Source organism: Pyrus communis, chromosome 10, assembly GCF_963583255.1.
Source record: "Pyrus communis chromosome 10, drPyrComm1.1, whole genome shotgun sequence".
Taxonomy (NCBI): domain Eukaryota; kingdom Viridiplantae; phylum Streptophyta; class Magnoliopsida; order Rosales; family Rosaceae; genus Pyrus; species Pyrus communis.
This window is the reverse complement of record NC_084812.1, coordinates 22874626-22891850: the sequence shown is the minus strand read 5'-3', so window position 1 is coordinate 22891850 and position 17225 is coordinate 22874626. Positions and strand designations below refer to the sequence as shown.

The following is a 17225-nucleotide window of genomic DNA, read 5'->3' as shown; positions in this document are numbered from 1 at the left end:
AATAATATAGTCATAAAAATTGATGGAATTTAAATCTTATGCACCTGAAACTTAGTACTACAGTCGAATAGAATTCCTCTTCATTTGTAAGTGAGAGGTCTAAAATTCGATTCATGTTAAGGGCGAAGTAAAACCACATTGTTGCTAGCCTATTGTGAAGATTAACACACCTTCTCTCCATAGTGTAGATAATATCTTTGTTAAAAAAAAAAAAAAAAAAAAAAAATTCAACCTACAATTTTCTGTAGCCTATCTTATTTGTTGACATTGACTATTCATTAAAACTCTATTTAAAAATATTGCTAATAAAGAATAAATTGTCAAAAAGACACGTATCAGTTTCGCTTAAGTTATTAGTTCAAAAAGAAGCAATAGAACGTTTTGAGTGCAGAAAATTTAGACTTGAATAAATGAACTAGGGTTAGATAAGTACCAATAACTTTATTGTGTTTTTAAACTACCAAAAACTTTAAATACTATTAATTTAATGAAGGAATCAACTTAGGTGGAATACAAATTTAAATAGAAGCACTCATTATAATTTAGAAAATATTCCACCAACAAAAACACCTTCTTCTGTTTTTTTTATTTTTTTTTATTTTAATTTTATGTAAACAGCCATTAGCTTATGCACGAGTGCAAATTTTCTAACATAAATTTAAATTAATTTAAAAAAAATCATGACTTGAATATTATATCTTCTTTGCTTCTTTCACATTCAGTGTTTTCTTTCCTTTCTCTAAGACTTGTGTACTTTCGCTATCTTAATTCTATGTATTTTATTTCACAGCTTCTCTTGGTTATATTACTATAGTCTAAAACACGCTTGCCAACTCCATTTTAGGATTATTGCTAGAGAACCACTAGGTTGCCTTCTTATTGGATTAGCCTTGTAGGTTATCTGGATATTAATTAATGGATTATAGGATTAGTTATTTTTGTATAAGATAATGTTAGGAGATATATCTATTTAATCAAATCATATTTTGTAAACCGTGCTTATTGATGATTGAATTATTATTAAAGTATTGATTAACGTGCTTAATTTCTATTAGTAACACATTACATGATTGCAAATGTACCCTAAAAGTCGGTTTACCTAACATTACTGTTTTATAAACAAAAACGTAACTTACTATGCGCTTACTTCCTTAACTTTTTAATATGATGTACATATCCATGTATGCAATCTCACAATACTTTTCATTTCATAACTTATAAAAAGAGTGTACATACATATCCATGTAATCTCACTGTTAACTTTTTTCTTTCAACTTACAAAAAGATATCCATGCACGTAATCTCACCATTAATTTATACATACATATCCATTCACGTAATCTCACCATTAACTTGTTTCTTTTAACTTAAAAAGAACGTACATATTCATGTATGTAATCTCACCGTTAACTGTTTTTCTTTTACTTACAAAAAAAAACGTATATATTCATGCACGTAATCTCATCATTAATTTCATTTCTTGGGCTTGATTAATCGAGGATGTCATATCCGACGGATATGACAATGCCTCGGTTTATATGTTCTACGCTCCCTCCGCTTCGGAATCGGCATGAACCTGGTTTGATCAAAAGAAACAAAAACCGCATTAGCACTGTATTATTTCTCAAATGACTGACCTGAACACAGAAACGAATGCTAACATAATCATCTTTTACTAAGTCCAAAAAAAACTAACAGACATCATAACCAAGTGATTAACGTCTCTCTCTCTCTCTCTCTCTCTCTCTCTCTCTCTCTCTCTCTCGCTCTCTCCTATAACAATATTAAGTCCACAAAAAATATCAAACATCTAATAAAAATATATATATAAAAAAAAGATAGAATCTCAAATAACCCACAACCAAAAAAGATACATATATCAATTCGATCCATACAAAAATCCAATTTTCCGTTATAAATTTGTAATAATATTAAAATATTAAATTACGTGACCGGATGATTCAGATCCAGTAACCAAAACATCAGAAAAACAATATAAACTAACGGAAATGAATGAAACCGTAAAGAGATACGGGCTGTTCAGCCTGTTTGATTAGGCTTAGGAAAATCACCTCTGGCAAATAATTCTGGTAAATCATTGATGCGATCGAGTGTTGAGAGCCATCATCAGGCTCTTCATCATCGTGATCATCGTCTACGTCTTCATCTCCCCTTTGGGCTTCAGCAGCCACGCCAGACAACTCTACCAAACCCGGCGATAGGGCTATTTGCTTTATGCTATATCTCGTGTTTGTTTCATTTTCCACAGATGCATGACACACAACGGCATCTTCTCAATTTATAGCACCAGTAGATGATTCCAGAAGGGCGATAGGGTTAGGTGGTAGGAATTTTGATCTTATCTAGTTTCACTAGAGTGTGCGTTTCTGTCGTGTTTTTCTTTTTAATTTTCATTTTTAGTTGGTTACATATTTTTTTTTTTGGGATTTTTATTCAATAGCTCCGATACATAAAAGTACAAAGCTATTGGTTTTCTCTCTTTATTATTGTATCAAAACTGAATGATTTTACTAGTAATGACTAGAAAAATAGAGTAATTTATAACTTATACCGGTCACTGCTAATTTCTCAAATGGAGAGAATTCCGATAGAAGTTCAATGAAACTAACTTCAAAGCAAGAAAATGAAAGATAAGGTAACTTTTGGTTACACGCTTACCAGCTCCATTTTGAGATTATTGCTAGAGAAGCACAGGGTTGCCTTCTTATTGGTTTAGCTTGTGGGTTATTTGGATATTGATTCGAGGATTATTGGTTATTACTTATTAGTTGTTTTTCATAAACAAAAACTCAATTTACTATGCACTTCCTGTCTTTCATTAACTTGTTAAGAAAAGGCACAGATCCATGCACATAATCTAATTGTTGACTTTTCCTTTGTTAACTTACAAAAAGATCGTACATATTCATGCACGTTATCTCACCGTTAAATTTTTCTTTGTTAACTTACAAAAAAATGCACATATCCATGCACATAGTCTCTCCATTAATTTTTTCTTCATGGACTTACTAAAGAACATGCATGACATACTTATGCACGTAGCCGCACACCGTTTTTTTGGCATAGCGAAAAAATAGAGAAAAATGTTACAAACACCCATTAGTATCATTTAAATTTAGGATAATGAGAGTGGTAGATTTACTCTAGTTATAGCACAATTTTTTTCAACTCACTATATTTTACGTTCAAACCTTCCTCCTTATAATTAGAATAAATATAGTGTAAATAAACTATCATAAAATCACCCAGTGATCTCTTATCACTCAAGACCTTTGGTCTCGACCCCGACCTAACCGCCTAGCCTGCCCTCACCTCCATGCGCACGTGCCTATGTCCTCCACGCTGCTATTTTTTTCCTACAAAAAGTTGACCATAAATATCTAAGGTCCATTTCATTTTGTCCTTTATTTTTTCAATTTAGCACAACAAACCCAAAATACCCAATTTCTTCCTAAACTCTTTTTTTTTTTTTTTTTTTATTTTTAAAATAAGTAATTTTTTTTTATCAAATGATATATTTTGTTAAATTAGATGTTAGATTAGCCACTAACAGAGTTTGAACCTACGCCGTTATGCAATGACTCAACACTTTTCCACCACTGTGGTAAAATGCCACTTGTAAATAAGTAATTTCTTTTAAGAAACTAAAGAAATTTAAAATTCTTAAAAATCAAATAAATAATTACTATAAAATATTTATCTTAAGATAGGGGGTAAAATAAATGATAATTTCTATGTATCTATAAAGTTTCAAAATGGAATACACTTTAAATTCGAAAATAAAAACAAAGACCGTAGTGGATGGTGGACACGGCCGCCATTGGTTCTTGCTCAGGTTTTGGAATGACCACGGAGGTGGGAGCTTCTGAACATCACTTAGAAGCTTCTGAGCTTCTATGCTTTCTTTCAGTTAAGATAGTGGGTATATTAATATGATGAATAGTGCTTCTAGATGTATAAAGTTGTTGGAGTGAATTCACCACCACCATCGTATTAAACCAGAGAAATTTTTTTGAACCAGAAATGGAGTGGGTTGACGAAGAATACTACGAAACAATCCACATTTATTACATGTTATCTTTTCTTCTACAACATCTGCTCATTCATCATATTCTTTGTAAACAATTTTCACAGGTTCACCTTGATTATAATTTAGAGGATTTTATATAAATAATTCAGAAGGTTTTACAATTTATATCTAACTAATTGGACGGAATGCATAAAAGAATTGAAGACCATAAATAAACATAAACAAGTCATGAAGTCATGACTTCTTGTATATTATACACTTCCTTTTTACAAAATGTATGGAGTACTCATCAAAGTCCCCATATCTAGACAAGATATGACCCATCCCATTACAACAAAATATGAGCTCGGATCAAACTATCATATTTTCTACGTCTAATATATATATATATATATATATTTCGATACACATGATGATCATCCTTCACATTCAAATCGTCAATCTCACATCACTGTTGCCAGAAACGCCATCATACCAGATTGGGGTATGCTATCGAAAGTGCTAAACCAGGGTCAGGTGAGGAGCCTGTTTTGCAAAAGAAATTCCAAGTCATGCAATTCTCCCTTGACATAAAAAATTGAAACGAACAAAAACAAAGACATTAAGAATCACAGCTTACATTTCTTGGTCCGAAGTCACTCTTGAAAGGCAACACATCCCTTGGCCTTAAATCGAGGATATCGATGCCTCGATTGTAGTTTGTGTGTTCCCTTTAGAATCGGCATGAACCTGCAGGTTTGATCAAAATATAAATATGCATCGATCCAGAACAAATACCAACTTTCAGTTATATTTTGTTAAAATGTTAAAATGTTAGTTGGTTAAATGAACAGTTGATTCAGATCCAGTGATGAAAACATCAGAAACAACAATAAACTAATGTAAATGAATGAAACCCTAAAGAATATAAGGGCTGTTTAGGTTTTGGAAAAATTACCTCTGAAAAATAGTTCTGGTAAATCATGGATGCGATCGATTTAAGAACCATCATCAGGCTCTCTACATCATCGGGATCATCGTTTTCATCGTCGCCTTGGGCTTCGGCAGCCATGGCTAATCTCCAACTCATCAAAGATATTCTCTAACCCAAACACGCCGTACGTAACTGCTATATGTTATAACTCGTGTTTGTTTGTCCACACACATGACACACACACTGCCCTCTTCATTCAATTTATAGGGGCAGTAGATGATTCCAGAATGACACTAGGGTTAGGTGGTAGGAATTTTGATCTTATCGCACTCCAGATATTGCTCCACTCTCTGTCCGACGAGTGTGAGCGTCTCTTTGTTATTTCCTTTTTTCTTTTCTCTTTTTTTTTTTTGTTGGTTACATACTTTTTTGTTTATTTCAACACGTAAAAATGCAAAATTCAAACATTGCGTTTTGAAAGAAGAAAATGTGTATTTGGCTTATTTTGTTTGTTAAATTGAAAAAAAAAAAAAACCGACAAAAAAGAGGAAAGAAAGAGGATATCTAGATCATTGTGCTAAATTTAATTGTAAACCTACACATTGTTGTTATATTTACAGTCATCATAATGGTCTCTTCCAAAATACGAATTAGCTTGGGTTGTGAAGATCGCGTTGTTCCCATGTGCATATCTAGAAGTGCTACATTCTCATTAAAAAACGAAATTTCTGTTGGAAATTATATATTTATATAATATTATAATTTCAATAATTGAATAAAAATAAAATATCACTTGTCTAAATGAGTGTGCTAATAGTAGTTATTGTTGAAATTTGAGTGAAAGGGTTCATTCAAATGATACATATTTTTATTAAGAGTTGCCGTGCCTTTTGCAAAGGCTCTATATGTTTTGTTGTTGAGATATTGAGTTACATCTCTTCATAAAACAAGGCTTTGAGTTCTATACAAGTTCATAGCCTTTACTTGTTGGCAAAATAGTTTAATCCCCAAGACTTTATTTTCTCTCTCATTATTAAATATCTTTTGAGTCGTGTCTTGAGAGTACGGAATATACAAAGTTCGTCAGAGTCCGAAGATTTAAGTGCTTCGACTTCGGATTATAGATTGTTGAATCTTGGGAGACAGACGCCTACCCAAACTACAAGCACAAGAGTAAGGGAGAAATTCTGTCTTTAGGATATTGCATTTATCCAAGCCTCAATCTCCAAGTTTGTTAGTGTTTCTAACTTTCTATCTAGTTATTTATATTAATCGAATACATAATTGATGTTGTGATTTTCTTTGTGATTATTATCATTAGACTTCTTGTGTTATATTTTCATATTTTCTAATATTGCTCCAGCAATTTTCAGGTAGCTTGTGATTGGATTATTGATGAGAATAAATATATTCAATTGATGCATAATTTTTCCATATATTTTTTTGTTTTTTGTTATAACACAAAAAAAAAAGGGTTAAGAGTGCAACCATGTGTATGGATATCCATGTTCTTTTAGTAATCAAAGAAAGACAAAGTTAACGGGGAAATTACGTGCATGGATATATATACGTTATTTTAGTAACAAAAAAAAAAAAAAAAAAAAAAAAAAACAGTTGACTGTGGTATTAGGTGCACGAATATGTGTTCTTTTAGCAAGTTAATGAATGTATTACGTGCATGGATATGTAGCTCTTTTAGTAACCGAAAAAAGAAACAGTTAACGATGATATAATGTGGACAAATATGGGTCTTCTTTATGCAAGTCAATGAATAGACTACGTACATGGTTATGTTTTTCTTTATTAAAAGTCCAAACTTTGATTCAAATAAAAGTATTCAGGATGTAATGTGTTTGTAGGACATATACTTCACCAGCCCCAAAATTACTAAGCACCGGTCAACTTTATATCTTTAAAAACACACTGAACAATTTGTGCTGAGGCACTGTCGAAACACATGAGTTTCGCTCCAACCAGGGGACTAATCACAATGCGCACAGGTCAATACCAAAATAAAGCTTCTAGAGCCCCACGTTGACCGGCAAACGAAAATAGGGAACTCTCCTCAACTATAAAAAAAAAAAAAAAAATTCTTCTCCCACAATTAACCTTCTTATGGTCTTAGATTCTCTAATCCATTATTAGAACTCACTAATTATGATTATGATTCAACCTTTGTACATGTAAACTCTACATTATTTTTTAGAACTACTCTACCTTTGTGGATGTAGCCCAACTTATGGTGAACAACATACTTCTTGTGTTAGTTTCTCTATCTCTATTTTTTTTTTCATACTTCACTTAGTGACCGAAGCAACCCTGTGAAGGTCACATCTCAACATTTTACGTTGGTCCAAAGTCAACCCAATTTTGTTCATTAACATACATCATAACAAACACTCAGGGAAGGAAGACAATCCATTAATTGATCCTCTAATCAATATCCAAATGAGCTATAAGCCAATAAGAGCCGAACACCTAACAGTATCAAGAGGGAACTAAAAGCGTGTAAGTAAAAGTTATCTTATTTGTGTATCTCTGGCTTGAAGTTAGTTTCATTAAACTTCTCGAGATTCTCTCCCGCTTTTTAAAATGCAATGATAAGATTTATTGATAGTGTTAAAAGGTTCACATTGCAAAGACACAACAAAGCTGCAAACAACTAACAACAAACTAGCAGAAACTAACAACAATCCTCAAGTAGTAAGTCAGTTATAAGGTTCGGAGAATCCTCAAACCAACAACAAAGCTCATTATGAAAACCATAGAGATCTAGGCGACACTGTTGGCAAGGTGGCGCACATGAGAAAGATGAACTCCAGTGATGGTGGTCATCAACGATTTGACGTCTTCCACAACAGGTCCAATCAAAGACATGTTGACTGTTGAGAGAAGACTTCATCAAGACTGACACAATCTGGAGCGTTTTGCTCTCAAGGATGAAATTTGGTAAATCCCTCCCTTGGCCACCAAAACCAATCCCTCTCTAACTGCAACGAACTCCACATACAACGGGAAGAAATAATTCTCGAAGGAACCAACAAAAGCAACTATAGATTCCTCCAAATTGTCACGAATAATAACTCCAAACCCCATGTTTTTACTTCCTCATTCCACGCCCAATCCACATTAACCTTTAGGCTACTCTTGGAGAGACAAGATCACTTCACCACATCTCGGTGACCTTTGGAAACCTTAGAAATGAGAAAAAATGCGAGTGAAATCCTGCCACCCACTAAAGACGCATGAGATAACAACATCTGGGGGATCATCCACAAGTGATAAGCAGGAGTCACCACAATTTATAAGCCACTTGTTTTGCCTGCGCGGAAGCCCATTTCGATTTGCTCGCGCGGAGTGCGCTTTGTTTTTTGTGCTCCGAGAACATCTTGTTTGATGTGACTAAAGCCCGTCTGATTTTTCACGAGCAGAGTCTGCCTCATTTTCTGTTAGTAGAGCCCGCCTCGGTTTGCATGTACGGAGCCCATCTCATTTTATGTGTGCTCGGATTCACCTCGTTCTGCGTGTCCAGAGTCTGCCTCGTTTTGTTTGTGTTGAGCCCACCTCGTTTTGCTTGCGCAAAGATCACATCTTTTTACACCCACCAAGCATGACTTTAAGGAAATATTTTGCTTAGGAGTTAAGGAAAATGTTGCATATGTAATCTTACCGTTTGCTAGGTCCCATAAAGTTGAAAAATAAAAAAATAATATAAACCAATGGCAAGGCCCCGAAAGAGATTTGTAGGTGTCGAAAATCTTTGGAATGTCCTACATTAATTTTAAAAAACATGTGGTGCAACTTGACTTAAATTTGGCTTATAATGTATCGTGGAAAAGTTCTCAAAATTGATTGGAAAACGTGGGTTATAACTCAGTTTTTGTGAAAAAAAATTGAAATTTTTAGTTTTAGGAAATATTTTATGCGAGAATTAATGAAAATATTGCAAGACCTTTGTATGTGATTGTATCCTTTATTAGGTCCGAAAACTATTTTCTAATGACTTTTAAAGTTGAAGATAGAAAAAATAATGAAAACTAATAGTGGGCCCCCCAAAAAGATTTGTAGGTGCCTAGAATCTTAGGAATGTCCTGAATTAATTTTAAGAAACATGTGGTGCGAGTATGATGACTCTAACTTTAGTTTATAACAAATATTGTGAAAGTTCTCAAAATCAATTAGAAAATTGTAGGTTATAACTCACAGTTTTTGTGAAAAAAAATTGAAATTTTTAGCTTTATGAAATATCTTGCTTCGGATTTAAGGAAAATATTGCAAAACCTTTGAACTTGATCCTACCATTTATTAGGTCCCGAAACTATTTTTTTATTGAGATTTAAAGTTTGAAAGTAGAAAAAGTTTTCAAAATTGATTGGAAAACATGGGTTACAACTCAATTTTAGTGAAAAAAAAATTGAAATTTTTAGTTTTAGGAAATATTTTGCGTGAGAATTAACAAAAATATTGCAAGACCTTTGTATGTAATTCTATCCTTTATTAGGTCCAGAAACTATTTTCCATTGACTTTTAAAGTTGAAGATAGAAAAAATAATGAAAACTAATAGTGGGCCCTCCAAAAAGATTTGTAGGTGTCTGAAATCTTAGGAATGTCTTGAATTAATTTTAAGAAACATGTGGTGCGAGTATGATGACTCTAACTTTAGTTTATAACAAATATTGTAAAAGTTCTCAAAATCAATTAAAAAATTGTGGGTTATAACTTACAGTTTTTGTGAAAAAAAAATTGAAATTTTTAGCTTTATGAAATATTTTGCGTCGGATTTCAGGAAAATATTTTAGGATCTTTGGACTTGATCCTACCATTTCTCAGGTCCCGGAACTATTTTTTATTGAGATTTAAAGTTTGAAAATAGAAAAATATCTTTAAATTTAAGTTTTAAATCGTTGATTTCAAGTGTTTAAATATGAATTATAATAGATCTTACATAGATAAATATATTTTAAGGAACATGAATATGATAGCTTGTTGGTACGGTAAGGGAAACAAAAGAAAAATTAACAAAAAAAAATGAAAAAGAAAAAAATTGAAAAGCATGGATCGGTATGAAAGTAGCGACTTTACTCAAGCACAGTTGCTAGCGTACTAACGACTGCCCTCGTAAAGGATCGGTAGAAAAGTCTAGATAGTATCCTTTCCCTTTTTTTTTTTCCCTTTTTCTCTTTCCATTGAATTTTTTCTCTTTCTACGTTACTTTATTTACATTCAAATACCTTTAGATTTTATATCGTTGTTTTTGAATTTTTAGAAATGGATTATAAGAAAATTTTCGCTGGGAATACATCTTGTAGAACATGAAGATGATAGTTTGGTGTTGTGGTATGAGAAAAACGAAAATTTAATAAAGTAGGGAATTGTTATTAGCACTCTACAAATCTCATTCTACATCCCTCGTAAGTGTATTTTTTTTTTCTAATTATAGAAAGTTTGGAGTGCAAAATGAAATTTTTGGAGTGCCAATAACAATTCTCATGAAATAAATCATAACATAAATAAAATTAATGGTTTAGGCATAAGGAGACGCACCCCAAATTTATGTCCAAGCCCAAACTCATCCCAATAACGCATGCCCTCGAGAAGGCCCAAGGCGAAGAAGATGCAGTGGAGGCCATGAGGTTTAGGGTTTTGGGGCGTGTGAATAGTAACGCCCTGAGTTCAAGTGTTTAGGGCCGTGTTAATAATAACTCCCTGAGTTCGGCGCATTTCAGCACCCAGTGTACTTGAATTTTTTCCCTCGCCGCAGCGCGGCAAAGAAACGCTTTTTTTAAAGACAGGGTTACTATTAAAACTTACGACATTAGTGTGAATTCTTTCATGGTTGATAGTGACTTATAAATACCACACCTCCGACAACAATGCTTCGTCCTACCAACATGGTTGAAGAGACCGTGTAAAGGCTCTCATTCAGCTCGATATACAGAGTTTAGGATTTAGATGACATCCCAGTCTTTTTTCCTCGGTGACGTACGGAGGGGGTAATGTGTATTAGGAGTACACTATATAACTTTAGTTTGTTTGAGAAGGAATAAGGCAGAAGCTAGTTGAGAGATTTTCCGGCATTTTTTGTATAAGATTTGATGCTGAGATAGGTGGCCAGCTTCAGTTTGAGTTATGCAAATATTGAATTCGGGCCGGTCTCCGTTTCGTGGCTACTGATTAGCATGTTTTCCTCTTTTTTTCCTTTAGTATGGTTCGAAATCAAGTATTTATGCTCTGTTAAAATAAATAAAACGTGCCAATATCGCGGAAATCTTAGAGATACGAGGGAAGAAAATTACTTCACTCTTACTATCGGCATCGGAGTCTTGAAAAAGGATATACATACATATAGATGTTTAGGTAGAAATTTTCATTCTTGATCATATGTTGAGTGTTGGGACCAAATTTGCGCACTTCTACGGATATGGAGGCACAAACTCAAGCATGGTCCCACATTTAGCAGTGGTCCATTTCAACAAGCATGACATTTATCCATCTCCATTTGCAATATTAGAAATGGAATCAGCGCAGACTGCAGAATTGTTATAATTTCTACCATTAAGTAGAAATCTCCCGCACTATAATTTTTTCTTTATTGGGATACCAGGATCCTAGAGCTCATGAGAGAAAAATACATTTAAAAAAAAATTGACAGTACGAGGGGGAGTTTTATAAAAAGTTACACCTAATCAGAAGGACATAATAACATAATACTAACATTAAGGGCTTACAGAGCTTATACATTTGCCATTTGGTATGGTGCATTTCAAACAGTGTTCCCTAACTAATGAAAAGATAGGAGGAAGATGAAAGTCAGATTAGCTGGAGTTGGGGTGATGAAATGGGCGAGCCCTGATTACTACTCAAAAAGTTCATCTGTCGCTGAATCCTGAACCTGCGCTGCAAAATGCAAATTCCAAAGAATGTCTTCGACTGAAGGCCTATCAGCTGCCTCATCAGAAAGACATCTCACACATATCTCCATCATTGTCTTCAGCGATTCATCCGAGCATTCCTTGTGCACTGCTGGATCCACAATGCTCCTTCGAGCTGTGTCATCAGTGGTCAAACTTACTTGTAACTGCGTAAGAAACAACCAAAACAGAATTTCTGGTTTAGCTGGAGAAAGCAATTTTTGTTGGTTCAATCAGGATGATATCAAAGAGCGTAAAAGAAAAGAACAAATTGATTGAAGAGAAAACACTCACAAGGTCTTTCAAAACACCAACTTCATTTTGGAACATGATAGGCCTCCCCAAAATGATTTCTAGCAAGATTACTCCAATATCATAAACGTCGTTCTTACACTCATGGTTAACCCTGCAAAAGGGAGTAAGTAACAAAATCATCCAGTATGTGTGCACGTGTATTACATTCATTTGTATGCAAAATGAATGTAATACAAGCATACAAATAAAGAGGTTTGCACTTATTTCATTTGGATTTATCTTCTATACTAAAAGAGTAACCGTGTTGGGTAATGCTGATGAAACTATGACTAAATACACAAAATAAAAGAGCTTACAAGGATTTCATGAGATACCGAAAAGCAACACATTAGACAAAAGGCGTGCTTATTAATGCATTTCTGTGAAGTTAGAGGGAGACTAAGATGAGGAACTTTGTTTAGAATGGTGTCATTGTTACTAATGATGATCAGTAACTGAACCAGACAGGTACTTATTGATGAAATTCAGGTTTCACCATAAAACCAATTGGCAATATGGGGAGTAGCCCAAGATCATATAAGCACATAGCAAACCTTGTCCCTCACCGATGTGGGACAACTCTCAACACGCCCCCGCACGTGGGCGGATTTTCAAGCCTACACGTGGACAACAACTGGGTGACATGGAGCGCGTGTGGCCGTTTGGCTTCACACGAGAACAACCCGCTCTGATACCATGATGAAATTGAGGTTCCACCATAAAACCAATTGGCAATATGGGGAGTAGCCCAAGATCATACAAGCACATAGCAAACCTTGTCCCTCACCGATGTGGGACAACTCTCAACACTTACATGATGATTAACATGAAGCAACTCAAGGTGAATTTCTTATATAACTCAAAAATGAAGCTTTGCAGAAAGCGTAATTTTAAACTTTTGTGGAGGAGAGCTTCATGCTGAAGTATTTGTCTAGACTCTGCACAAAATAACTGAATTTATTGGCCTAGCTCGTATGCGTTTAATATGTGATTTCTATATAACTTCGGAAAGTAGACATGCTAATACCTAGTTTGAATGCTTCCTTTCAGTGCAGGAGAAGAAACTGTAGTACCCACCTGTTGGATTAAAAAGAAAAAGTTAACTCGGAGGACAATGTCGAGGGGGATTTTAACTCACCAAAGCAGTATATTTTTGTAGGTCTTACCGTTCCCCTGTTGTTTTCAGCTAAAAGAGGTAGGTTATAACTGCTTATTTTCACATGAAGATCGTGATCCAATAAGACATTTGTTATCTTGAGATTATTTGATTTTACACCAGGAACAATCCCTGTATGCAGAAACTGAATACCCTTTGCAACTCCAATTGCAGCTACTATTCTCTGCGCCCAAGTAAGCTTTCGTCCTGGAGGTCCTTCTGCCAAACTAAGTGTTAGACGTGAATATCCAGTTTCTCCCAATGCAAAGATGTTACAAACAGAAGCAATCAAAGAAGACGAAGAAATCAGTAAAGAGTAATAGATGACTGTCCATTGCCACATATATGTATGCAATGTTGAGCAATTAAATAGGTCTCACCTAGAAACCTTCTGCTAAAAGATACTGATAACACGTCATCGGCATTTCATGCATTAGATATTATACTTTAATTTAAATCATGACTGATTTTTTTTTTTCTTGGTTTCACATGAGCTTGGTTTCACATGAGTTACGTATAGAATACGGGATACCATCATAATCTGAAATCACTTTCTACGATTAACAGAAGAATGATTCAGAGTTACGCAACTGAAAATGCAACCATTAATCCTGAAAAGCAGTATAAGTACATGAAAAGTAACTTTACCAGAAATGCAGCCTCTTAGAGTTCCATTTGGAACAAACTCAAATACAAGAAATATTCTGCCGACCCCTGAATCATCGGGATGGTACTCCAAGCAATGTCCAAGAGCACTAACCAAATGGCTATGTCTCAGTTTTGAAATCAGCTCAAGGTGGTGCGTGTAGACTTGTGGAGCCTGCCTCTTTCTCATTTTCAAGCCTCTGATAGCAACAAGTGTTCCATTGGTGAGCTTCCCTCTATACATCTGCCGTTATTGTTACAAAACAACAAACATTTCAGAGTGACAAATTTGCATTTCACTAGATCATAAAGACTAAGACATTCATATTATAATTGCCAGAGTATGCTGAGAACTTTTAAGTATTTCCTTGAAATAAAAGTCCACAGGACAATTAGCTACAACAGAGAGATTTTACAATTCAAATGTTACGTATTATTGCATTTCAACGGTTCTGACCTATGGCAACTTGCAAATTGAGAGAACATCGTATCGCTATCAGTAAGTAATGTTGAATACCTGTCCATGTTTGCCTTCACCAAGTAATGTTGAATCATCAAAGTCATTCGTAGCTTCCTTGAGCTCCTCCAAAGAAAATGTTCGATAAGCAGGAACGCTGGCTCCCAGCTTCATTGTTTCTGATATATATTCTGCAAATAAAGGACTCTCCTACTGTAATTATGTATAAAGGAATGTGATGGTGAGTGATTCTCGTGATCCTAATTTACAGAGAATGAAAAGGAAAGAAATATCAAAATTACTTGCATCCGAGAGTAGCTTGGCTGTGTTGACTGTTGAAGCTGAATCTCTAATCAACCGTGTTCTGGGACTTTTAACAGGCAGCTGTTCGCCGTATAACCACTTAACAGCCATGAAAGCCAGAGCAACAATTGCAGCGGCACCCACAATGCCTGCCAGGGCTTTTGATGCAACGACTTGTTTATTATCATGAAGCCTCTTGCGCTTTTCGTCACCAGAAGGCGGTATCTCCACCGCCAGAGCTTCATGGTGGCACAAGTTAGAAGGATGCTGCTGCTGCTTCTGGTCCACATTCGTCAAACAATTCCCGGAATAGAGAACAACCACACTGCTGCTCTTCGAACCCCGGTTTTTGAGGCAAGTGGGCAAGTCCCCTGCCAAAAGATTTGAGGACAAATTCACAAAAGCAAGCTCAGCATTGCAAGACATGTTCTTGGAGAGCACTCCGGTGAATTTATTTCCGGCAATGTCAAGATAATTGATGGAAGGCAGCGACAGCCAGGAAGGCGAAAAAGGCCCCACGAATTGATTGAGTGAAATGTCAAGCCTCTGGAGCTGAAAACCGCCTCGGAATCCGGTCTGGATTCCAAGGCGAAACTTGTTGTTTCGGAGCACAAGGGTTACCAGCTTGTTCTTGGAACGTAAGCTTGGAAAACGAGGCCCGAAATAGTTAGCTTCCAAATCAAGAAATTGCAAGTTTGTGAGGCTTTTGAGGTCAGGAACTTCGCCGGCCAGGAAGTTGTGGGAGAGAGAGAGGACTCTGAGGGTTTGCAGAGATGCCAGAGAACGCGGGAGAAAGCCGTTGAGGAGGTTGTGGTTCAAACTGAGAACGGCCAACGACCGAAGCGAAGCCAGCGACGGCGGGAGTCGGCCGGTGAAGTTGTTGCGGTCGAGGATGAGAGTCTGGAGGTTGACGAGGGAGGAAATGTGGGGAGGGATGGCGCCGCTGAGGTAGTTGGAGGTGAGGTTGAGAATCTCGAGGGAAGATAAACCGGCGATGGAGGGAGGGAGTGGGCCCCAGAGGCGGAGAGAGACCAGAGATAGGACTTTGAGGGTTGGGAAGGCGGAGGCGAGAGCGGAGAAGAGAGAGTGGGTTGAGAAGTCACGCGGCAGCGGAGGGAAGGCAGCTCCGCCGCCTGAAATGTGGAGCTGGGTAACGTTGCCTTGGTAGCAAGAGAGAGTGAGGGAAGGAGTTGGTTCAATGCTGCACAAAGAGTGTCCGTCCTTGGAACTGACTAGGTTTAGAGGTGGTGGGTAGTTGAGGAGCTGCTGGATTTTCAGAAGGCTCTCAGACTCCGACTCAGTAGCAGCACCTGAGTGGTGGACGGAGAAGAGGGAGGATATCAACAGAAGAAGAAGAAGATGTGAGTTCGCCATTGTTACACTTAACTGAGTAGTTGAGTGAGTTGCAGAAACCCAAAAGGCTTCACTTCTACAAAATCTTCCTTCTTCAATTCATCTTCTAGCTGGATTTTGCTATCAACCAATCACATGTTCAGTTGTATCAAACTAATAACCTGATCATTTCCTATTTCATTCATTTTCTAATCTAATCTTCGAACTTGAATCCAGAGGATACCTTTGTTTATTTGGACGATGAGGAGTGTTGTCCCGTACACATTAAAAAGTAAAAACATTATTTAACGTGTACGGAACAATACTTATAGAAACTATTATTAATTAGCTCAACCTATAAATCTTTCGCTTATTAAAGTTTGAATTCAACTACTTTCTAATTTGTGTGATATTTATGCAAAAATATTAGTTATTACATTGCGTCTTTATAAAGACTTCCACCTTGTAGGCCTCAAAACATAGGTTTCCTTTTTCCACAAGAACTCTAAACCATTCGATCACATGAGAAGTTTACAGGCAACGCCACTCTCTTCAACTTATGAATTTCATATATAAAAATAAAAGAAAATAATGGAAATAATTTGAAAATTTTGAGTTTTAACGATAAGGATAAAATAAAAGGTAAAGCGAATAGTATTATGATTTATTTTTTAGTGTAAAAATGTGGTTTTTCGTTAAAGTGAACAGTATCGATAGCTTTTCGTTAAAGTTTCCTAAAAATAAGGATGAACTGTTAATTTAGTCATTGAATTATCACCTGGGTGAAAATTACATTCCTAAACTATTTTTTCAGAAAAATTAGTCCTTGAATTAAACAAATATGCCAATTAAATCATTAATATTTTATTTGAAGCTATTATATTTAATTTTCTGTTAATTTAAATCACGTTACTTGCATATGATACACATTGAACGGTAGATTGGTAATTTTATATAAAGGAATAGTGTATGGAGTTAACTTTAAAGGGTAAATTAAAATTAAACATTAGATTCGCAACCTATATGAAATGCTAAAGGTTTATTGGCGAGAAAATGACAATATTACACTCTAAAGTGTGTCAAGTAACTTAAGTTAACGAAAAGGTGAATAAAATAACTTTGAATATAATAGTAGGGATGAAATTAGTAATTTTAATGAATT

General features: G+C 35.4%; 1 long non-coding RNA gene and 1 pseudogene across 1 annotated transcript; both read right to left on the bottom strand.

Annotated features, from left to right (window-relative positions):
* Window positions 1-1342: 1342 nt before the first annotated feature.
* LOC137746660 (uncharacterized) lies at window positions 1343-2316 on the bottom strand. Its single transcript, XR_011069893.1, has 2 exons — window positions 2073-2316; window positions 1343-1576 (listed from the first exon to the last, which is right to left on the bottom strand). It is a non-coding gene; the product is annotated as an uncharacterized lncRNA (long non-coding RNA).
* Window positions 2317-11541: 9225 nt separating this feature from the next.
* Window positions 11542-16419, bottom strand: LOC137747009 (probable inactive leucine-rich repeat receptor-like protein kinase At3g03770; annotated as a pseudogene).
* Between the last annotated feature and the right edge of the window lie 806 nt (window positions 16420-17225).